General features: G+C 48.3%; 1 long non-coding RNA gene across 2 annotated transcripts in view; it reads right to left on the bottom strand.

The window, feature by feature from the left end:
- LOC142004291 (uncharacterized) overlaps window positions 1-24,608 on the bottom strand; it is a 79,767-nt gene that overhangs the window by 2,730 nt on the left and 52,429 nt on the right. Inside the window, exon 3 of one of the 2 annotated variants that reach the window (XR_012642966.1) lies at window positions 22,303-22,331. The exons of the other annotated variant lie outside the window; for it this stretch is intronic. This is a non-coding gene — a long non-coding RNA (uncharacterized LOC142004291). Of the gene's footprint in view, window positions 1-22,302; window positions 22,332-24,608 lie in introns of those variants that run through there. 2 annotated transcript variants of the gene reach the window in all.

Raw genomic sequence — 24,608 nt, 5'->3', positions numbered from 1 at the left:
CTTTGCAGCTTCTGAAAGCCCCGGTCTCCCCTTTGCACCTGAGTAGCTGGGGTTGGTGCGTTGACAGGAGCCTGCATCCACCAGTGCTGCCCAGGGGGACGCTGGAGGAGGGAGTAAGGATGCTGGCATATTTCTGGAGAAAGAAGAGGCTTTTTTTTAACCTCCCCTCCCACACTCAGCCTAGTCTAGGGATTGGCAACCAAAACAGGCAGAAGATCCATTTTTTCCAATTCGGTAAAAACCTCAATAATCCAAGGACGTTCACAAACTTTGTACTTATTCTCTTTCCTCATATTTTATGTGTGTCTTTGTACTATCTTCCTTTCATTCCCAAATCTTCTCTCTCTCTCTGGAAGACAATGAGCAAAGGTGGGAGGGGGGTTATCCAACGTCTTGAGACCAACACTCCTGTCCTCGTCAACTTTGCTGCCCATTTCTGGGTTTTCTTTTGCACAAGTACTGTAAGCTGACGATCAGCACCCAACAGTACTCCTTCACGGTAGCCTGTAATCACAGGAAATTATCTACACGGGTGGGATAATTAGCCCTCTATTTCCACACTAGAGAATGCGAGGCAAGGCTGGAGCAAATTACCATTTACTTACCTTGCTGCTTCTAATTAGATCACATTTGTCATGAGGAAATGATGTCCGTTGATATGAGTTGACTCTATTTAATCACAGCCCCCCCCCACAAGCCTAGTGTTATAAAAGGTTCCCCCATAGCCTAAGAGGCGTAGTCCCTTCTAAGCATGAAAACACCACTGATGCAATACATTGGGATTAGTGAGTACAAGGGACTCGAAATGCTTGGATGCTAGGCTTCATTTCCAAAGCTTTGATACGGGATGAAAACACAAGTGCAAATGAAAATTACCCACTAATTAAGATATGCATTTAGCCTGGCTCTGAAAACTAAGCCTACAAAATAATAAACTGTGAAATGAAAGCCTCATCTCCTGCCATCGAATTGCCTCTTTCAGACCCAAATAATCCAGAAAGACAATCAAAATGAGTGTGCAGCTAAGCAAATGATATATATGAGTCAGAGGGCAATGTACTCCTCGCACATAAAGCCCAAGCAGTCAAAGTTTAGGGGGGTAAATTTGGGTGGGATCCTGAGGAGGCAAAAGCTGTATCTAATAGTGTGATATATGTAATTGATGTCCATTTTAATCAGGGTGCATTTATTAAAGACAACCACAAAGTATAGACCCATATGCAGCTCCAGCTTCAGTTTTGTCTCTCCTACTTACCAGGGACCACACACACTTATTTTTGTTCCTTACTCTGTTCATGCACCGAGGTGAAGTTCCTCTGTGAGGTGTCCACCAGCTCCATGGATACCTTCTGGGATCAGTGGGCACTGTTCAGGGCTCTCTGCTCAGCATCCCCTTCCAGCTCCCTTGTCTTGGCCCTATTACCTGCATGCCCATTCCTGTTTTCCTTTATATTTGTACCCCACATTTATTTGAGGTCTCCTGTAGGGGGGAGCTTGTAGCTGTGGGTTCTGCTTATGCCCATGCACTCTCATGTTCCCCAATAGGACCGCACACACTCTGCTTGGCACGCCACATAGCACTGAGACATCTAGTGGCTGAATTATATACTGTAAGCAAACTTATACATTTCATCTGGGACCCTGGTGGGTTGAAAGCAACAATGCAGCCAGGTGAGCAGAGAAGAAGTTGCCTTCTGGGCAGCCAATAAGAGCCATCAGGAAGTTACCTTCCCCTGGCCATGCCTTCAGGAGAGAAGATGAGCCTGTCTCAGTGGTGAGTTGCTGTCCCCATAGCAACCTGAGAGATGCTCAAATGCTGGGCAGAGGAGTGCAACATTAGAAAACGAGTAGAACAGAATGCAGTGGCGCCAGGCATGTTTTGAAAAGGATATTAAACAAAGGTCTTTATAGGTCTTTTATAGATTCTTTTCATAGGAAGAGGTGTTAACCTGAGTCACTTAGAAACCAGGGCACAAGCAAAGAATATGTATTTTAATATGGCTGAATGTGAAGCTGCAAAGGAACAGAGAGTTGAGGCCATACCCACAGGACAGGGGAAGACTACCCTGCAAAGCAAGATTAAAAAAGATTTGGAGATCCTAGTGGATAGATTCATAAATAGGGGAATTTCAGGCCGGAGCCGGAGAGTTATATATCTCTACATTTGGCACTGACACGATGGCTACTGGGGGACCGGGTCCAGTTCTGGTGTTTACAATTGAGGATAAATTGGAAATGGAAAAGCCAGGAGAGTGACTGAAGGGAAGGAAAACATGGTCTGATAGAGACAGGGCCAAAGAGCTTACAAAAGAGAAGCTTGAGGGGTGAGCCTCACAAGCTGCAAGTGCCTGCACGAGGAACAGACATTTGGAAATAGAGGGTTGCACTCCTCTGCCCAGCATTTGTTTGCAGCCCAGCAGACAAATATGCAACATATTCCAATGGCTGGAAATTGAGGCTACACAAATTCAGGTGAACATAATTTTTAACGGGCTATTTAGCCATTGAGACAGCTCACCAAAGGCCGTGGTGACGTCTCCATCACTGGACATTTTAAAATCAAGATGGAATTTTTTTTGTAAAAGAGCTGCTGTGAAAAACGGAAAATATTTTGGGGAACTTTTATGACCTGGGTTATGCAGATCAGGCTGGATGATCACAGTTGTCCCTTCTAGCAAAAAATCTGGCTGAATTCAGCTCAGTTAATTGCAGGCCAGCATGTGCTTTCTGCACTGCTATTTGGAAACAAGAATCTTTACATTTGGTCTCAGCCCACAGTGCAGTGTTGACGTTCATTGTTTATTAGTTACTGTGTTCCACCTCAGGTGGGGCTGCAATTCATTAAAAAGATAAGGGATATTTGCATGGGGTTATTCTGTGCATAGTGCTCTATGGAAATGCAAAACTGTATTATTTATGAGAGGATCTGGGATAAATATTGAGGGCCTGGTGGCTTGAGAAGGCTGCTCATGACCTAATGGAATATGTGTCTACGTTCTGATTTAAGTAAGAGACCTTTGCTATCCGATCCCAAGTTTATGCCTTCAAATAACATCAGAACATTTTAAAACTCCCTGACTGCTCCAAGTCTGGACTGAACAGAGTAGAATATGCTGCAATTCTTTGTGCTTGGAATAGCAGGCACAAGAATGCAGGCTAAGCATTGCCAGACAAAAGACAGTAGTGTGTGTACAGTACAAATAATTGTAAACGATTCAATACTTTACTCACAAATGATGATTGTGAAGCTTGGTTGAGGCAGGGGTGTAGCAGGGCTGGGGCATTGGAGCTTTCCCTGCTCCAGACACCCAGGGTTCCAGTCAGGGAGTGGGATCCAGGGCAGTGTTCTCTCTAACTTTTTCCATCCATAGTCAGAATAAATTTTGTGATGTGCACCAAGGCATGTGTAGATGTGCACCATCAATAGAAAAACAGGCTGCTGGCTGTGGGTGCCTGTGGGCGCTCTGAAATCAGCCTGGCGGCACCTTCATCTCTCCTGGATGGCCACCCAAGTGCTCAGTTTACAGGGAGCAGTGGTCAGGGGCTTGCTCACTCCCAGTCTGGAATTCCAGGAGGGCGGGTGCAGCAGGATGAACCAAATAACCCTATAACAGACCATTGCACAGCTTTAAACGAGTATGTTCTCTAATAGACCAGCAACCTAATAATGGAACAATATTAACGGGGATGACTTTAAGGGAGGAGGTATTGTACGGAGATATTCCTGCTGCCTCCTGTTCAGAAGAAACTGGAGAGGAGACGAATACTCCCCCTCCATCACTCACTCCCCACACAAAGATCTGGGGGCATCCTGAGGACCTTTTCAGCTTCTTTATCCCAGTGGCTTGTATCTGCTGCTGCCAGAGAACGGCTGAATAAAACCTCTGCCTGTTGATAAGAGTAATCCCTTATCTCTTTAGGGGTGCATCCCTGTCATGAGAGGGAGATTTTCCTGTCTCCAACAATGGTCTGGATGACGGAATCTTCCCAGGTGGGCGGTGGGGCAGGACAGGGGATAGTGTGTTTCAGCCTGGATTTGCACAGGCTCCTGGGCATTCGAGTGAGAATCTCGAAGGAGGGATTGATGCTATTGACACTTTGCACCTGTTCATTGCTGGATCTTGTCCTTGTTCATCTACGTGAACGAGTGAAACCTCAGTGCTCCTTTGCTTTCTGTGAGGCATCTGAATTATTAGCCCCAAGGTTTGGTTGTGCCCGCAAAATGGGAAGAAATCCCCATGGTTTCCCAGAACATGGAAAGAGAAAGGCACCAAGAGGAAGGATGACATACTTCAGACTCACCACTGGGGGGCAATGAGCACAGGGAAGAGCAATATATAGCATGACTACTGGGGGCAGCCACCGCGGGAAAACAGTGGCCACATGGAGACAGGGATCTCCATCCTGTCTGCCTCCAGGCAGCTAAGCGCCACCCTGCCCAACCTCCCTGGGACTAGGCCACTGTACTGCACCGGGGGAGCCCTGCTTGCACCCCCACCAATGACCTCCCTGGAATTAACTCCCCTGGAGACCCTGGAGCCAGAGAAATGTAACATGTCCATGCCCTCCTCATGCCTCTCATCATGTGGGGAATGCAGCCCGGCCCCAGCCCTCCTCCCTACAAACAGGCAGAGGTTGGGAACTGGGAGCCATGATCTGACCCGAGCCCTCCCCAAGAACAGGGGAGTCGGGGGTGACCAGGAACCATGGCCTGACTCACCCTCCCCAACCCCCAGAACCAACAGGGGGACTGGGAGCTACAGCCCAAACCAGCCCCTCCAGCGGAGAATAGGTGGAGGGGTGTCAGAGCCCTCTCCCAGTTTACTGGATGAGGTGGGGTTGGGAGCTGTGGCCTCATCTGGTTCCCTCCCCAAGAATGGGCAGGGGGGCCAGGAACAGTGGCCCAAACTGACCCCCTCTTAGAACAAGTGGGAGGACTGGGAGCCATGGCCCAAAATGCCCTCCCACCCAAAGATATGCAGGGAGTGGGCCAGAAGCCAAGGCCTGTCCCTGCTTTCTCTCCCCAGGAAAACCCCTGTGTATGGAACTGTTGACCCATCCCCTCCAGAGAAGATGTCAGACCCAGCTCCCTGACCTGATCCCTCCACCCACTGCACTGCGTCCTGCATTCCCCACTCCTTCCGCTGGGTTTGCAATCCCTTCGCAGGTATATTTTCCTTTTAATTTAAAACCAATTACTTCACTTAAGGAACCAAGCAAGGGCAGCAAGGTAAACAGGAAGAAAACTATTTTTGCTGGGACCTGGCGCCCCAGGAGACTGTAAAGTAACTAGAGTATAAGCTATAGAGTCACTAGATTAACCATGCCTTTCACTTAAACGAGAAACTCCCAGGGAGAGGTGCTTGATTACTTGGAAAATAAGCCCCTTGAAACCACAGGCTGAGAAGGCTGGAGGCATGGAAGCAATTGAGGTAAGGGAAGACATCACGCCTGATGAAAGAAACGGCGAATGCTAAATGAAGACTGTAGCGGCAGCACTCACAATTAAGGTGCCAGCAAAGAAATTACAGATCAGTGCTGTGTACTCCTGAGCAGGCTGAGTAAATAGCAAGAGGGAGGGGAGAGAAATTGATCAGGAGGGCTTTTGCCAGGCTTAGAAACAGAACTGCCTGTTGGAGCAGGCTCCCGTCAGCTGTGTGCTAGGCAGAACTATCAGGAGAGTGGGACGTGGCCATGGAAGGAAACTACATCCATCTTCAGGGTTAGGTGGGCAGTGCTGCACCAGGGAGGCCTGCAGCTCTGGGATGGCACAGTTGAGCTCGCAGAGAATGGCACACAGGGGAAATATTGCAGCACCACAAAGGAATTTCCGTTGCCTGGGGATTCTCCTTGGCAAGGTTTGGGAAGCTCCTATCACCTCTGCCTCGGTCCTGGTAGCACCCCAGTGCAGGCAGCACAGTGGCAGTCCATGCTGAAGTGACACTACAGGCCTTGCTCCCTCGCTCAGCCCAGCAGCAGTCCTCTTGTCCACCTGCCTGGATGAGTGTCAGCGGTTTGACTGGCAGAGCATTGGAGTGCACTTCTGTGCTTGTCATTGGCATGAGGGGGTGAAGAAGTTTGGTGCTTGGGCTCAGGCACTTGCATAACAATTTTGTAACTCTGTGACTACCTTGTCATGTGGGACCAGCAACCAGTCACATTCCTTGACACTTGAGCCAAGAAACCTCAGGGCTCTGTTCTGCTGGGTGCTGCACAGACTCACACTGAGAAACAGCGGCAACCTCCAAGGGCTTACCCTTCAAACAGACAGGCAGGAGTTAAGTGACTTGCTCAAGCTTACATTGCATGTCAGCGAGCAAACCCAGGTCTCCGGAGTCCGAGTCCAGCAGCCTATCCCCTAGCCACCCCCAGCCTCTCTTAAGTGCTTTAGGGACACGGACACTGCATGACTCTGCCACCTCTCTCTTGCACACTTCAAAGCCAATGCTGTAAGGTGAGGCATGATGCACCGCTGTCATGGGCTTCCTGGAATGCCTCTCTGGCCATGCTGCCAGGATAGCACGTTGGCCTTAACTCCGGTTTCCCTATAACCTCCATGGAGAGATTTAGCAGAGCCTTTTGCAGTCCAAACACTAACCAGGGCTCAGGAGGGAGATAACTTACTGGGCTAGGGTCATATTTTCACAGCATAGAGGCTAGTGAGCCACATACTTATAAGCACACAGCTGCTACTTTGTATGTGCATGCTCTGGTGGGCCATTTACCTGTGCAATGGGTATTTAGCCCAGCTTGTGGGTGCGGCGGCTGAATGAGTGCACAGGAATAGCAACAGGAAACATGAATGCTCCCTCTCACCCGCTGCAGCTATAGTCCTGATGCTTATCTGTACGAGAGGCTTTAGGGAACCTTCCACCTTCCAGTCTCTTTAAAAGGGTCAAACAACTCTTCTTCCCCTCAGCAGAGTGAGGAGTTGGAGCTGTGCAGCTGGGAGGGGACTTCTCAGCATGGGCAGAGCTAGTCTGTCTGCTCCAGACAGACAGACTAGCTCTGCTCACGTGAGCATGCTCAAAATAGCAACGTGGCTGTGGCTGCCCGCCTCTGTCCTTGGGCGGGTTTGTAGGTCCAGCCACCTGCTGCGGCCCACCATGTTTCTATTTTTAGCATGCTGCCCTGAGCGGAGCAGGCGCCTGCCTTTCTACCTGTCCTGCAGCATGGGCGTAGCTGTAGGGTAGCCACATCCGGAAAGGGGTTAATGCTGTCGAACTGCTCCTTCCATCAGTGTCAGTCAAGGGGGGCAGGACTGGCAGTCCCCTCCTTAACCACAGTCCATGTGCGCCCAGCACAGGCTCTCTTATGCAGGGCCAGTCTGTGTGGGTGTATCAGTCCCCTATGGAGGCCAGATCGGGGTGAGCTGCACCTCCGGTTTGTTTGATCTCTGAAGGGTTTTCTGGGCATCACCGGCGCCCTCAATTGTCCCCTAATTTGTGGCTCTCACTATGAAAACTCACCCTTTCTGTGTGTCTTTTTCACACCCTTTCCCAGAGACGGTCCAGCACAGGCAGCAGCAAGCAAGGAGCAGGGAGAGCATGCTGAGATTTTTGGCTGCTGTTTTTATGGCACAATTTCTGCTATTCATGCTAATTCTGGGGGACAAGTGGGGCGGGGAGGGAAAGGGAGAGAGATGTCGAGTCAGGCAGAGAAATGCAGAAAGCTACAGGAAGAATTTCTGGCAAGGGAAGAGTGGAATTAAACAGAAGCAAGAAAATTCTCTACACACGTTGTATATCTGTAGGCTGGATTCTCATCGGCGCTGAGGACCCTTTACAGGTCTTTGTGCATCGGTTTTTTTGCTCCCCCAAGGACATAGAGCTCCACACTGTACAGGTTCTCCAATCCCTGTGTATCCCTTCCTCCACTTCAGATCCCATCAAGGTAACCTCTCCTGGGTTGGATGGAGCAACCCCCAAACTGTGCCTCTCCTCCCTTATGCTCCAGCATACCAGCACGGCCCTGCTCTGCTACATACGTGCCACCAGTGCAACCCAGAGCTGGACAGAGCGTACAGGCCTCTGAAACGCCATGCAGCGCCCTTTCCTCTCAGCCGTGCCAGCCCCTGACGCACAGGACCACCTCAGCAGCTGACAGTCATTGTTTATAGATCTGTTCGGAGAGACTGTAAAGCTGGGGACAGTGTTTGGTCCCTTTAATTATAGCCCAGATGGTCCTATTCAAATCTGTGCCTGAAGAAATCCCCTCAGAGCCGGCAATCAGGAGAAGGCCAGATGGTCGACCTTCCCTCTCGGTGCACGGAGGAGCTCAAGCTTTCATCATCTCCCACCGTTCGCTGCCTTCTCTTCAGGCACCACATCTCCTGCAGCGTCACCCCACCCCACCTTATTCGGCTTCTGGGGTTGTGCTGGCTGGTTAATTGCGCTTGAAGGATGGCGGGTGTCAGTGCGCAGCCAGCAGCAGCCTTTCTCCACAAGCTGGGCTATGAGCTTTGGGCCACCCACCAGGACGTAGGCGCCTACCTCAGGCCAATAGGCTGAGTTGTGCTTGTTGGAAGGGAGGGGGCACAGTCAGTGGGGCTGCCCAGGGATGGGGCCTTAAAATAAACCCTACTTTGCCCTGCCAGAGCAGAGGCCAGGAGCCAGGCCCAAAGTGTGCATTGGCTGTGCAGGTGGAAATTCATGATTCCTGTAGCTTGGCAATGGTGGGCAAAGACAGACCTGGGGGGCTGGTGTTTCACTCTGCAGGATGCAACTTCCACTGATTTTTTTTTTGGTCTAGTGGTCAAAGCACAAGCCAGATGTCAGGACTCCTGTGTCTTAGCCCCGACCCTGACACAGACTCTTCTGTAACCTTGAGCATGGCGCCTAATCTCTCCATTGCCCATTCCCCCTCAAAAACATGGAAGTAGTTCTATTGCCCTACCTCATGAGCAGGCTATAAGGATTCATTTCTTGATATTCTACCCTCGACTGCACAGTGCGAAGAGCAGGTACAGACCAGTTGTGCTGGAGATGCTGTGATGTGGTGTTCCTGAGTTACCTGGGTATCAGGTGCTCCTGGAGACTCGGGAACGTCACATCACAGCATTGCCAGCATCCTGAATGCCGTCCCACCTTTGTGTACCTAAAATACAGAATGCCACACTCAGCCACGATATGGGTTGTTAGTTATAGCCTTTCCTCGGAAAAGTCTGGGAAGATGCCAGAGATCACTACCATTTCAAATGTACTGGTACTAGCATCAGATTAGTTTCACTGCCGTGAAATTAGGAGATAAACTGGTACTGGGAGCAGCTGCTGGATGTGCTTCTTCCTGAGCCTGTTTCTCTAGCTGCATGGCATGGAGACCCTTGCCAGAGGAAAAAAAACCCAACATGGTCAGAGAAGAGTGAAGTGCTTCATGGAGCCTAAAATAAATTTGAGATTGTTCTGTGACTTTCTCTCTCAAGGTATGTGCGCCAGGCGCCAGGAGAAATAGTTTTTCTTGCTGTTCACCTGGTTTTCAAAAGGCAACATGGTACTGGAAAGAATGCCCCCTGCAATACAGATATGTACTACCGATAACCATAGCAATCCTACTTTACAGTGTATGGAGCCTTCCATCAGAGGATCTCAATACTCTTTACAGACACTGGTTCCCTACTTACAGTCACATTCATTAGTGGTCTGCACAAAGACAAGGGCCTAGGTGCACGATAGGGGCCATTGACTAGAAGCTCTTGTGAACAGGCTCTGTATGTTCATATATGTTTGGACAGACCTTACCAGGAGCAGGGTGGGAATAAAGTAATAAGCAAAATAGCCAATTAACTGAGATTCCTGACATTCCAGTCAAGAAGACCAACATTGTCCCCATTTTACAGATAAGGAGATTGATGCAGAGAAGTGAAGTCACTTGCCCAAGATCATGCCGTGAGTCAGAGGTTAATACCCCATTCTTCTGATTTGCAGGCCTGTGCCTTAATCGCAACTCCCTCTTCTCCCTTTTTACAAATTGTGACAGGGTCAGGCCAGAGGGCTCAATTAGAAAGGGAGTGAGGCAGCTCTAAAAAGCTGCAATGGCTCTGGCTAATTAGGAGAAGGTTACTTCTGGGCAGCATGGAGCCACTGTTCCAGAGCTATCTGGGGCAGAGTGAGAACAGCAGAGACAGGGCAGCAAAAAAATCACTTAGGGCCAGTTGATTTCACTGCAGGCTGCCATGGGGCCTTTTAAAAAGCCTTCTGGTGGAAAGCATGGGAGAGGAGGTTGGGGTGAGGCAGAGAAGATTACACCAGATAAGGAGAGTCAGAAAAGATAAGTATCAGGGGGTAGCCATGTTAGTCTGTCTCCACAAAAACAACAAGAAGTCCTGTGGCACCATATCGACTACCAGATATTTTGGAGCATCAGCTTTTGTGGGCAAAGACCCACTTTGTCATGTAGTGGAGATTCCAGAGGCAGGCCTAATTAGACAGACTCATGAAAAGGAAGGAGTCCCAGTCAAGAGGAAGGCCAGAGTTGGTGAAGTCAGTTCTGTCAGGGGGGATGTGGTCCACTTCAGGGAAGGTGAGAAGCTCCACCAAGGAGTGCTGAAGCTCCCTTCCCCTGGGTGCCAGGGGAAGACTGTTTACCCAGCCCAGGCAAATCATGGGGTACCTATGCCAGTGCCCTTCAAGCTGAGGAACTGAAGTTCAAACCCTGGTAAGAGCCAGGAGGGCCTGTGCTGCAGTATGTAAATTGGCTGTGGAACCGAACAGGGGTCTAGGACCAGGAGTGGGACTGACCTTACCACAACATGTGAAAGACTGAACCCTATGGTTACAAAATTGTTATGCAATGCCTTAACTCCTGTTTTCCTTTCTGAATCAAGGTGAGGTGCTCACACCAAAAGCCAGTGTCCCACAACCTCTGAAACCAGCAGAAATACAGTAAAGTGTAATAAAATCCATGCTCTCATACCCCAAAATCCACAGCCTTCATCTGAGAGATTTTCTACTCAATACATATATGCAGAGGGGAACAAAGATTTGCCCATGCAACTCTTTGCACAAATCCTGACATGAGAAGAAAAAGATGGAAATTTTCTTCTCTTTTTAATCGTCATTGAAAGGTCCTTAAAATGGAAGGAAAAAAATGCCTGTCTGAGATCAAAGGAGTGAATTTTGCCCTTGATGTCCAGAAGGAGCAAACTCCAAGGCAAAAACTCTCCAGGCTGGAACTGGCCTTTCATTTTCTTAGTGTAAATTCCCTGTGTAATCAATTTCCATGGGCTGGAAATGTCACCTAAGCACTTATTTATTCCTGTCAGGCAACTGACATGGGAAAGGTGCATTAGCTGAAGAGAATTAGTTTGATGAGTGAAAGTTGGAAATTATGCAAACTCTGAGTGAAGCCATTACATGCAGCAATCAGGGAGCAGTTTTAATGGGCTTGATGAGATTTTTCAGGCTTGGTATGTCTAAGAAATATCTGACACACTGATTGCACACTCTCAATGCATCAGGGAGGTAGGTTCTGGAACAGTATTAGTGAGGAGCTGGCTTGAGCCTTATTGCTAAGACTGAGCAATGGAAGTGGATACAGTAAGAGAGTTTGTTAGCAAACTTGGGGAACTCAATTTTCCACCTCACACTGGGTAAAATCTCCAGCGTGCGTAACTTTTCTGATCTCCAGAGCCTGTTCTTAGCATTCATCCCTGAAGGAATCTAAACTCCTGTCTCTTAAGCTCCTGGTGACCTGTCTCACATCTCCATCTGCCTTCCCCTCAACTTTCTCTAACACTGAGCTCCTGGAAGCTGGGAGATCAAAACCTATCAATTCATTTCCCAGAGTGACTCTGAAAAACTCCCCCCGGCCCCCCGGGAACGATTCAGGAAAGCACTTTTGCATGTGCTTCAGTCAATCACAGAGCTCAGTCAGAAAACAAGGTCCTGTGTCAATGGAGAAGAATCACTACTAGCAAGCGTGATGGAAGGAAAGTGTTTTGAATTCTCTGTTAGGCTGGTTTTGTGTCTGAAAAATGTTCAGGAAAAGGTAACAAGAATGATTAGAGGTTTGGAATGGCTGCTTCCTGAGGAGAGATTAAGAAGATTGGGACTTTTCATTTTAGAAAAAGAATAGAAGTGTGTAAAATCATGACTTGAGTGGAGAAAGTAAATAAGGAAAAGTTAACAGAAGAAGGAGGAATCACCAGATGAAATTAATGGGTAGCAGGTTTAAAACACACAAATGGAAGTATTTCTTCATACAACACACAGTCTGCCTGTGGAACTCCTTGCCAGAGGATGTTGTGAAAACCAGGACTTTAAAGGGGTTCAAAAAATGCTAGATAAATTCATTAAGGATATGTCCATCAATAACTATTAGCAATGATGTTAGCAACAGTGTCCCTAGCCTCTGTTTGTCAGAAGCTAAGAACAGGCCCCAGGGGATGGATCACTTGTTGATTACCTGTACTGTTCTTTCCTCTGGGACACCTGACATCGGCTACTGTTGAAAGCCAGTATATTGGGCTAGAGGGATCTCTGGGCTGGCCCACTGTGTCTGTTCTTATGTTTTTAGTGCCACAAAGAAAACGGCTCTCAGATATAATGGGCCTCATCTAAAAGGAGCGATTTCCTGCCATGCTAGTTGTTTGTGGTCCCACTTGAACGAGCCCAGCTGGCAAGGGCCTGTGCTACAGGGTAAAGCAAAGGATAATTCTCCAGCACCAAGCTGAGCAAACTTCAGCGAGATGAGACTGCTCTGTGCACTGTGTGTGCGTCTAGTACAGGAGACACTGTGATTGATTCTGTTCTCTTGAAAAGTCCCTGAGTCCCATATTAATTGTTCTTTAATACTGGGTTACCATCTAAAAAAGAGGAGACCCCTGCGAGGGAGTGATTCTGTAGCCATATCTACCAACTCATGCTGTACTAACATGTTATAGTATATCTAGTACATTAATACAAGGGGAGTTGGTAGATATGGATCCAGATACGCTCCCTTTCAGGGGTGTCCTCTTTTTGGAAAGGTCAGATCGGGTAACCCTATTTAATAGCATTAATTATTGTTTCAATAGCACTGTCCCTCTGCCGTCCAGCTAATGGAGAGAAAAACTCTTGTTCTACCTGGACCAAAAGGTTTGGTGGGGGAGAAGGGAGTCATGACAAAGGGCAGAGCTCTCCTGAAGTGGGGGCAGGTCCCCCAACCCCTCTCCTTTCCCTCTCCTCCAGCTAGGGGGCCAAGGGATTACCTGGGGCTGGGGCTTGGGCAAGAGAGGGCAGGAATCACCTCCCTTCCCCTCCCCTCCGCTGCTCCACTCTCCATGTCAGCAGTGGGAGCAGCAGCCTGCTCTGCTCTGCTGCCCTCCTGGGCCAGGAGCAGGCTGCTGCTGCCGGTGTGGTGAGTGGGATGGAGGATGCAACCCACTGCTACTGCTGCTGCAGCCGCTGCACATGACCCCCAGGGCCTGGTAATTCCCCGGCCTGGGCCCAGGTCATTCTATCCGCTCCCATCCATTGGGCAGCTGGGGCAGCTGCCGTAGGGTCCCCAAAAGTGCAGCTGCCCCACCCTGCCCTACGTCTGAGACGGCAAAGCCCCACAGTGGAGAATGGCCAGCTCTGCTGCAGTGAGGGGACTTTTCCTCTCTGTTTATTTATTTATTTCTTTTCCACAGTCCTCCATCACTGCACACAAAAGACTCTCCTGCTTTTAACGCTATGCAGCTAGCACAACACTTGAAAGGGAACAAAAGCACCGGATGGTAAACTTTTGAAAGAAGTAAACTTTTGAAAGAAGAACCCTAATGTTTTGTTCAGAGTTATGAACAACCTCCACTCCCAGTGTGTGCGTAACTCCCAGCTTCTACAGCTTTTTCTAGCAGGGCCTGAGGCAAAAGCAAAAATACAGTTGGGTACATTTCAATAATCTTTTTTGTGCAGATTTTTCCCATCCATGTGCTGAATAAATTTTTGTGCACACTGTGGCATGTGTGAATGTATACCACCAGCACAAACAAACACAACCCTAGCAGTGGGTGCTCTGCTAATCAGCTTGGCAGCGTTGGAATCTGTCCTGAGCAGCCGCACAAGCGTACAGCTTACTGGGAATGCTGTATCATCTTCTTTTGCAGCTTTTTGGACATTTTGGGCCTGTATCCATTGCCCTGTGCCTTGTGCAGCCATTTACAGCACAGCAAAGTCCACACAAATTACTATGGTAGAGTTTACCCTCACCTTGCATGAATCTAAATGGTGACACAAGGGGTAGGGCAATGGTGAGCCAGGTCTTAGACATGTTGGTGATGACTCGAAACCAATCAGATCCTCCTGTGGAAATAGGAGGGCTTATGGTTAAGGTGGAGGACAGTGAGTCAGGCAGTTTGGATTCTGCTCAATGTGCTGCTACTCTTGCCAAATCATTGCTCTGCGCGGGGCCTCAGTTACCTCTGCAGCTGTCTGGAGATAATGGTACCTGTCTGGGGCTGTAGTAGCTGTGTGTGAGGTGCTGTGTGCTGGCTGATGGTGGGTGCCGTGGAAATGCATATACATAATACCACAGTCTGGCATTTCAGCTATCCTGCAGGCACCCCTGGGTGGCAAGGGACTAGTATTAATCACATATGTTTATAAACTGTTTTGAAATGCTGCAGGATTTAGGCTGCCCTGAAACAGGGTTGTATTAATATTTGCTGGAATCTTTTTGCCTCAGAGCTTCAGCACCCAAGGAGCCAGCTGCATATTTCAGATTACAGAGAGAGAAGCATCAACAGAACAATGACTCAAATCCAAATGATTTAGATGGTATGAGCGGTCCCCCACTCACATGGGGTGAGGAATGAAATCACAGCAATTAGCCACCTGAGAAACAGTCTGTCTAGCCAAACATAACACTCCCTTCCCTTTGTTAGCGGGTACAGCTCAATAAGTTACGGCACTACTATGCAGCTGTGGCCCTCAGAAGAATGTACATTGCTTCCATCAAAGAGGAGAGTGAAAATGCACCAGGGTGAACACCAGGTGCATACATCGTGTCTGATTCTCCCCTGCCTTATTGTAGTTATTATTTATTACATGTATTGTATTGTGGTGGTGGCACTTGGCAGCCCCATGGGTCATGGCCCCATTATGCCAGGTGCTGCACAATGCAGAGAGCTCTGTTCTCTGTCACAGAGCACTTGTAAAACCGTGGACATCGGACACAAACAACAACTGAAGGGGGGCACCAGTACCCTGGTACCAGTCAGCACAACATGCGCCAACTGCCTGTCTATTGCCCAGGTTCTTGTAGGCCCCATGCTGGAGGAAGACTTTAAGGAGTGATTGAAGGAGGACAAGGAGAGGCTTTGCAAGTAGCCTGCCCTGCAGCTTGGGCTTATCCCTGGTAGGTGTTTACACCTGTGCATAGCATGCACGAACCAGAATGGGAGCAGTTACACCCATTGCGCACAAAGGCACAGGTGAGCACCACGGTGTCGGGCAAGGGAGCGTAGCCATGTGTTGGTATTAACATCTATGTGGAGGTTATATGGGCCCACAGCATGTTACATGGGAGCATGTTACCCTGATTTTGCACAGGTGCAAGGGGTCAGGCTGTGAGGAACCAGCCTCATACTTAATGCAACTCTTACACTGGTGGCAAAGTAGCAACATTCCAGCAGAGGTTTGCTTCGTATACCCTGGGAATTTGTTTCTGTTTTCTCCCAGCTAATCCCAAACTAAAGCCGCAGCCAGGGCCCCCAGGAGACAATGCTAAATCCCTCGATTCTCACACACGGGATGAGGTTGTTTTCGTTTGTTCCCACTTCCCTACAGCCCACAAGAATATTGCTCTTAGTGGGCCCAGGCCATGCAGATGGGGTGCAGTGGCCCTGCGGGATTCTGGGAAGCAGCTTAGCCCAATGATGAAGGCCAAGTCCTGATACTGGGGGAGTCAACGGCACAACATGCATGGCCTAGGGCAGAGTTGGGGTCTGAAGGCTACCAAGGGCTCATGGGCCTTCGGCAGACCTTGTGCACCAGGCTGCATTTCACGCTGGGGGACTGAAGGCACACCATGTCCCACCTGCCACCAGTCTGCTGGAAAATGCAAGGGAGCCCATCTCCAGTCAGTCTCACTAGACACTCATGCCACTCATACCAATTAGCCACAAACGGGCACCTGCCAGCTTGGTGCCTGTCTGCCTGATCTCCTGTACCTCCTGGGCACTGCATATCGCCTTGGAATCAGCTTCACATCTGTTTCTCAACACACCGGAGAACTCCCTGCCTGGTCTTGTGAGGTCCAGGACTTTCACAGGGTTCAGAAAAGAGCTAGATATGTTCACGGAGAGCGGGTCCATCAATTGCTGTTACCCAGGATGGGGAGGGATGGGGTCCCTAGCCTCCGTTTTCCAGAAGTTGGGAGTGGGTGACAGAGGAGGGATCATTTGATAATTGCCTGTTCTGTTAATTCCCTGTGGGACACCTGGTGCTGGACATTGTCAGAAAACAGAAGGCTGGGCTAGATGGTCCCTTGGTCTGACCCAGTCTGGCTGCTCTTATGTTCTTATCAGTGCAAACTTCGGTCCCTGGGCAGCGTATTGTAAAGCAAGTGAACAGTGTGGTTTGCTGCAGACTGAGGGCCATGTGCTGTTGGGGGCAGGGGGGATTCTCTTCTCACCCTTTAAAATTCTTCATTTGTGGGAGCACCCACTACTTGATAGGCCTTTCCCAATGGTCGGGGACATTTTGGTTCGGGAACAATTCGTTTACTGTAAAACCTCTTGAGAGCCAGGGTTTAAAGCAGCAGTTAGCAACCTGTGATGGGAGAAACACACCTGAGGTTTGCTTTGCAGAAGCATCAAATGCTGCAGTGCTCACTGCTCGCTTGAGCTGTGACAGCTCTGTCTCACGCACACACTCACCATGGGCAACTCACTTTATCTATGCCTCAGCTCCCCGCCTGTACAATTCCTTCACTTCTCCCTGCCTTGTCTATTCCGATCACGAGCCATTCGGGGACAGGGACTGTGTGAGAGTAATAGATTCGGAGCGGTCGCTGGGTTAGTCTGCAGCTTCACAAATAACAAGCAGAACTGTTGCACCTTGAAGACTAGCACATTTATTTGTTAAGTAATGAGGAAGTGGGTCTTACCCATGAAAGCTCATTACCTAATGAATAAATTTCTTAATCTTTAAGGGTACTAGTGGTCTGCTTGTTACTTGTCTCTGACTAAGTATGCATACAGCAAGCTAGTGCAAAAGGGGCTGCTCTCAGTAGGGCCTTTATGCGCCACGGGCATTACAAACTCTGGTAATGTCTAATGAGAGCAGATCTCACACATAAACAACCACAGCCGCACAGCATACAGGTCTCATATCTGGAAGGGACCTTGAAGAGGTCATAGAGTCCAGTCCCCTGCACTCATAGCAGGACCTCTCACCATCCCTGACTTTTTTTTTTTTTAAATAAATCTATCCTGTCCCACAGCCTTGAAGGGCCCTTGACTGCACAATTTGGGGTGTATAAGGCTCATGCTGTAATCACTAAACTGTTCCCCACATAAATATGAGGATGGCAGGGACATAGTGTACAGAGTGCCAATGGGACAAAGACTCAAGATGATGGTTACTCAGGCTACTAGACTATTCTGCTGTGCAGGAAGGGGGCCCTTGGGGCAGTTAACGCAAGTGATTTTAGCAATCCGTCACCATCAGGCTGAGAGTAAATGCTGCCTGAGTGCCCATCTGGATGGCCTCTGATCTGCCTACGCAGAAGGCTGTGTCGACTGGCACTGTGGCTGTTAGCCTGCTGGTGCACAGAGCTCAGCTGAACTTTAATGATGAATCTAGTAAATGGACCACGTTACCAATGGTCTAAGCAACAAATCCTGGGATGTCAGGGTGATTTGCATTTGCATTGCAGTATGCAGATGAGCTCTTTAATTGTTTAGGACTTCCTTTGTTTTCTGACTCTCTCAGCACAAGCGCTCCCTGCTTTGAAAGAGGGACACGATGTGCTCCTTTTACAAAAGCATCAGTCACTAGCTATCCTTGGGTTAGGCCCCAGTGAGACATGGAATGCTGGGGAGGGTTCAATAGCATTTCAGGTGGAGAGGGGCACATGTAAAGGGGGCACAATCAAGCTGGTGTGTGAATGGCAGCTGAGTGGTCCATTAACAGGACACATCTTGATGTTTAAGTCCTGACTTTGAATGACCCTTTTTACCTTTTGGAAACTCACTTAACTGCTGTATGCCTCAGTTTCCCCATCTACAAAACAGCCAAGTTACAGGGCCATCAGAAGATTATTAGGATCGTTAGGGTTTGTGCCATGTATTATCATGATGAATAAGTATGCAGATGGCAAGATTTTAAAAAATGCCTCGCACCCAGCAGCTCCTCTTGTTTCCTGTACAGGGAGCTGTGTGTGTGGCAGGGGAATTCTCTGTTGTTCTCAGTGGGGGCTGCTGGATGCTCAGCAGTTTTGAAAATCAGGCCCTTAAGAAGCAGGACCAAGTAAACCCACACCACCCCTGACAGGACATTGTCCAGACTGTTCCTAAATGTCTCCAGTGATGGAGAGTCCACAAGCCTACACCAGAACCTAACTACAGTGACAGTCCAAAAGTTTCTCCTAATATCTAACTTCAGTCTCCCTTGCTGCAGATTAAGCCCATCACTTCTTGTCCTGCTTCCAGTGGACATAAGAGCAATGGCTCCCCATTCTCTGTATAACAGCCTGTACATATTTGAAGACTATTAGCTGGTCCCCTCTCAGTTTTCTTTTCTCAGGACTAAGCCTTTTTGTAGTTTTGTAACCTTACCTCATAGGTCAGGTTATCTAAATCTCATATCGTGGTTGTTGCTCACCTTGGCACTTTCTCCAAGTCATCAACACCTTTCTTAAAGTGCGGCACCCAGCATGAACACAATATTCTAGCATTGGAGGGGTAGCCGTGTTAGTCTGGATATGTAACAGCAACAAAGGGTCCTGTGGCATGTTATAGACGAACAGAAAAGTTTTGAGCATGAGCTTTTGTGAGCACAGACTCACTTCATCAGATGCTGGATCCAGCATCTGATGAAGTGAGTCTGTGCTCACAAAAGCTCATGCTCAAAACTTTTCTGTTCGTCTATAAGGAGCCACAGGACCCTTTGTTAATATTCTAGCATAGGCCTCACCAGCACCAATTACATCTGGGCCGTGTCTACACTAGCCAAAAACTTCGAAATGGCCATGCAAATGGCCATTTTGAAGTTTACTAATGAAGCGCTGAAATACATATTCAGTGCCTCATTAGCATGCGGGTGGCCGCGGCGCTTTGAAATTGACGTGGCTTGCCGCCGTGCGGCTCATCCAGATGGGGCTCCTTTTCGAAAGTTATTATTATTTTGAGTTGTGTCTTTAACATTGCATCCTTGAGAAACTGCTGGTTCTCCTGAACTCCTTTATGCTTTAGAGCAGGGGTGTGCAAAGTGGGGGGTTGACCCCGTTGGGGTGTGTGAAATTGTGTAAGGGGGTCACAGCACAATCAGCTGCTGAGTGTCAGGCTTATACATCTAATTAAATGTGGAAATATGTTAGTGTTTTTATGTCTGTGTATTCACATTTATCTACCGATTCATAAAGTTTTACATTCTAGAGATTTATTTTCTTACAGTTGCCAAAAGGGTTTTTTTCATACAAACACAATCGAAATTTCCGTCCATTTGGATGACAATAGACAGGCTGGGGGGGTCCCTGCTAACTGCAGGAATGAAAAGTGGAGCCTGACGTAAAAAGTTTGCTCATCCCTGCTTTAGAATTTCTTCCCATGGGATCTCACATACCAGTTCTCTGAGTCTGAGAAGTCTGCTTTTTGGAAGTCTATTGTCTATATTCTGTGTCTCTTACTCTGTCCTTTCCTTAAAAATATGAAGTCTCTCATTTCAGGGTCACTCTCACCCAAATTATCTGCCACCTTCGGAGTCGCTACCGCTGCCTGCCTGCCGCTCAGGATCAGGTCTGAAAGGGCTATCCCTGCCTATTGCCTTCACTCTCTGGAACAAGAAGTTACCCTAGTACACGCCAAGCATTTATGGGACATTTTGTATTGTGCCAGATTACTTTTCTAACACGTCTGGCTAAAGACCCCCCATTACAACCAGGTCTTGCACTTGGGTTATTTCTGCTATTTGTTCTACAAATGACTCAATTTTCCAAGAGATGTCTGGGTAATTAAAGTTCCCCCATTAGCTCTCAGGATATTTCTGCTATTTGTTCTACAAATCACTCCCCCATGATCTATAATAGACGCCTACCAAGATGTCACCCTGGCATTTCCCCATGTTGTCTTTCCCCATCTTCTTTCAACCGGTTTGCCTCTGGATCTCAGAACAAATACACATATTATTGACCTATGATGCAACACTGCTTCCTTCTTTTGCCCACTGGTCCTTCTTAAATAAGCTATACTCCTATATATTTGTATTACAGTCATGATATTTATCCTACCAAGTCTCTGGGATGCCCGTTAAATCATCTTGTATTGTATTGTACTAATACCTCCCATTTTTCCTATTTATTCCCCATATTTCTTGCATTTAATAGAATCATAGAATGCTAGAACTGGAAGGCACCTTGAGAGGTCATTGAGTCCAGTCCCCTGCCTTTGTGGCAGGACCAAGCAACATCTATAACATCCCTGTTAGAATTTTATCCAACCTGCTCTTAAATAGCTCCTATGGTGGAGATACTGCAACCTCCCTAGGCAATTTATTCCAGTGTTTAACCACTCTGACAGGAGCCTTTTCCTAATGTCCAACCTCAACCTCCCTTGCTGCAGTTTAAGCCCATTTGTTTATAAACAGATAGTATCTCTCTAGCCTAGATATTTCACTTCAGTATAGAAGCTTCTGTTGTTAAAAGAGCCAGGGGAAAGAGCAGTGTTGTGCCTAGCCTGCCTTAGATTTATTTGCTGAATTACACTCCAGCATATACTGAGGTCCAGAGGACAGGTCTAACTGTAATTTCCCCTGGGAAGTTCCCATATGACCAGCCAAAGCATTAGTGTGCCTTGCCAAGCGTGGCAGAACCTACTTAAATAACACCCATTGGTATGATTGTCCAAAGTGCAGCTCCTTTACTTCTCTTCCATTTAAATGACTCCACTGCAAGGGACAGAAGGCTGGGCGGGTGCAAATTCATGCAGAGACTCAGAGGTAGCAAGAAAGGGGAACCTTGAGGTGTATTGCTTTCCTTGGTTTGTTTTCTTGAGGACTTTAAATGTGTGCCTTTTAAATGTGCCTTTTCTTCACCCCAGCTACCTCCCGCTTTCCTCTTTGCAAGGTCCTGGTGCAAGAAACCTTCACACTTGTACGTCCAAATGTGCGTGACTGATACAGTTGCATCTTCTCAGGCTCAATTTGTGTCTGAAATTGCATCAAACCTGCTGTGCTAGACAAGCTCAAGGATGCTGTGAAGATAGGCAATGTGTAATCAAACAATATGTAATGTACCACAGATTTCAGTCAAGAGCTAATGCTGCTGAAATGCTCCTGGGGGTGGTATGGGGAGTAGAGACCTGGGGCGCTTGCAGTCATCCAGGGTGAAAATTACTGGATGTACACCGACTGCACAGAACTCTTTGGCCCACCGTTGCCCGTAAGCTTGATGAGCTCATTCATTCAGTGCAGAGGGCTGGGAATGGGAAGGATTTTGCTTCCTCGTGGGCAGGGCAAGCCCTTTTTGTGCCCCTGGGGATAATGCTTACCTCCCTGGGGGCTGTGGAGTTCAAGGAGGGTTTGCAAAGAGTTTTGAGAGGTTGGGACCAAGAGGCAGGACAAGGGGCTGTTTTCCAAAGACTAATGGCATACCCACACTTTCCCATGCATGTCAAAACAAGAGTCAGCAAGAAAGAGCCCGGGCAAGCTCTCTAAACCCCCACGATTCAATGTGGTGCTTAAATTGAAACCAACCTGCCTCTTTAACGGGGGAGTATTTAAAAACATTATTATACCTAACTGTTTGAATGACTGCAGAGGGAGAAAAGGGTCTTTAAAGAGGAGGAGGGCAAAGCCAGAGTGACAGAGAGGCTCGCACCGGGAGGTCTTTCCAACAGGTTTTGCCTTTTGAACGCTTTTCAGTGACATCACTGTTCTTGTCTTTATAATAAAGGGGACCACGGTGCCTGCATTCAGTCTGAGCTCAGACAGATAAGCATGTTAGAAACAACGGCACCTCCTATCACCAAAGAACAGGCTTGCATTTGATTTCCACCGAATATCCAGGGACTGAGGGGGTTAAGCTTAGATAATTCAGAGATCAGACAAGACTTTCTTTGTTAACCTTCTCTTCTTCTTGTGCTGGAAATCTTAGATCTTAAATGGCAAGTGGATTGCTTCTTCTGCCAGCCTGAGGGAGGATTTCCTCAGCTCCTAGAGGGAAAAGGTAAGAAACTAAATATTTCCCACTATTCTGCACAGCTGCCCTGTAGAGAAGTGGTGCTATTCTCCCACAGCTGAAATAGATGCAAGATCAGTCTACCCCCCATGTCAAGAATGATGAAAAAATAGATATTGTTGTATTTTGTGCTTCTCAGTAAGTGTGGGATCATTGATCAACAAAGCAGAAGAGATGCAGTGAAAGAATTTGCACTTAATAACATCTCAAAATAATAATAACTTCTCCAAATTGGAACAAACCCTTTTGTGTATCAGACAAATACATGCTCTAAATGGAGCAGGGCACTTTGAAAGCACTTTCAGGTGAATGTGATCTATTTTTATTTCCTTAGTGCCCAAAATCAATTCACTGGAACAGCCAGTTAAATACAGAGCTCAGTGTCATTCAGACTGGGCACAGAATGAAACCATCAGTGTAGGCGCTGGCTGTGTGAGTGAAGCAGTAGGTAGGTAACTGCTTTGATTTTGACATAGCTGAAGAGGGCGCCGATGAATAGGACAATCACACCTCTGAAGGCTGATGTTCACGCAAGATTATTTTCTCTAAGTGGTTAAGGACAGACAGTTAGCTGCATGTCTTGATGTCCAGGCCACCTGTAACCGTATTCTTGGCTACTGATTGTCGTGTGCATGCTGGTGATGCTTCAGGAACGGATGCAGCCCAGATTAACTCCAGAGCACGGTGAAACAAGGCATAAGGAGGAGCCAGTCAAAGGAAGGGGAAAAGGTTCCTGCCTGGATGGGGACCCCAGGGCAAAGACCTGTTGCTCCAGTGGCTGGGGGAGAAATATACACCAGACAAACAGGGATCAAAGTGGGCTGGGCCAGGCCAGGAATTCAGCCATTTGGTTCAGGTGTCGGGCAGACAGTTCTTAGCATGTGGGCAGCGCCAGCTAAAGATCAGCCTCCCGTATGAGGGTGTGTGTAAATGCGGGTGGGGGGCAGACTACAGCACCCTCTGCATGGAGCCTGCTTTAGGGCCACGTGGATTGGGACCTTGATCCCTGGGGATGCTCCCCTGGGGCAACTGGAAAGAAAGCAGGCAAGCGGGGGTAAAGCCCTGGTTCCCTGTGGCTGCTGGGGAGAACCCTGGGAAGGGCTGTAGCTGACCACTCCCTGGCTGGCACAGGCCATCAGTGGGAAGAAGGCTCAGGGTTCCTGCTAACGTTTTTCCCTCCATGTGCAGAATAAGTTTTGTTATGTTCACGGAGGCATGTGTAGATGTGCACCACCAACAGAAACACAGGCTGCCAGCTGTGGGCACTCTGCTAATCAGCTGGGCAGCACCTGAATCTCTCCTCTGTGCTCAGGGAACACTCCGGCATTTCCCCGTTGACCCTTCCTGGGCGCTGTGCCTGAAAGCACAACCCAGCCTACGGTTTTTAGGGATGGCTGGGGAGGGAGGTTGGATGGGGCTTAGGGCAAGTCTCCCTGGCGTGAGCCTGACAGCTTGAGACCGGTCCTCAGATCTGTCAGGCACAGCACCAGACACCCCCTTTGTACAGCCAAAGCTTTCAGAGCTTTCTCTCTGCCTGCAGCTGCCCTGTAGTGACCCTCAGGAGGGTGCTCACAGTGTTCCCACTGTAACCCAGTGCTTTGCTCAGGGGGTGAATCAGCTGCTAGCTGGCGAACAACAGACATTAAAGATGAAAAGGGTTCTGATGTCTCATGCAGCCCATCTGCTGTAAAGGGGGTGGGCAGGTGAGGTTGGCCATCTCCTCCGGTTTGTGCTTTCCAAGGATGATAAACTTCGTAGAAAACCTCACCCAAATGCATGCACACAGCTCTCCATCCTTAACAGGGCTGGAGGAGACCTCGCGAAGTCTAGACCAGCCCCTTGCCCTTAGCAGGCCAAATGGAAGGGAGGTTTAGGTTGGACGTTAAGAAAAACTTCCTTTCAGGGTGGTTAAACACTGGAATAAATTGCCCAGGGAGGCTGTGGAATCGCCATTGTTGGAGATGTTTAATATCTGTCAGGGATGATCTAGATAGTGCTTGGTGCTGCCATGAGGGCAGGGGACTGGACTCGACGACCTCTCGAGGTCCCTTCCAGTTCTAGTGTTCTATGATTCTATGTAGATTGCAGACTGTTTGGGCTGGGGACTGTCAGCATCTAGCACAACACTGTTTGAAGCTGATATGTGCAATACAAATAACATCTACCTACCCACTTCCCCCTAGTGTAAATTACCTCTCCCTGGAGTCGCTAGGCACTCTTGCCTTTGATGAAAGACTAGTGGAGGACGCTGG

Source organism: Carettochelys insculpta, chromosome 31 (assembly GCF_033958435.1).
Source record: "Carettochelys insculpta isolate YL-2023 chromosome 31, ASM3395843v1, whole genome shotgun sequence".
NCBI classification, from domain to species: domain Eukaryota; kingdom Metazoa; phylum Chordata; order Testudines; family Carettochelyidae; genus Carettochelys; species Carettochelys insculpta.
This window is presented reverse-complemented; position numbering and strand designations above follow the sequence as displayed.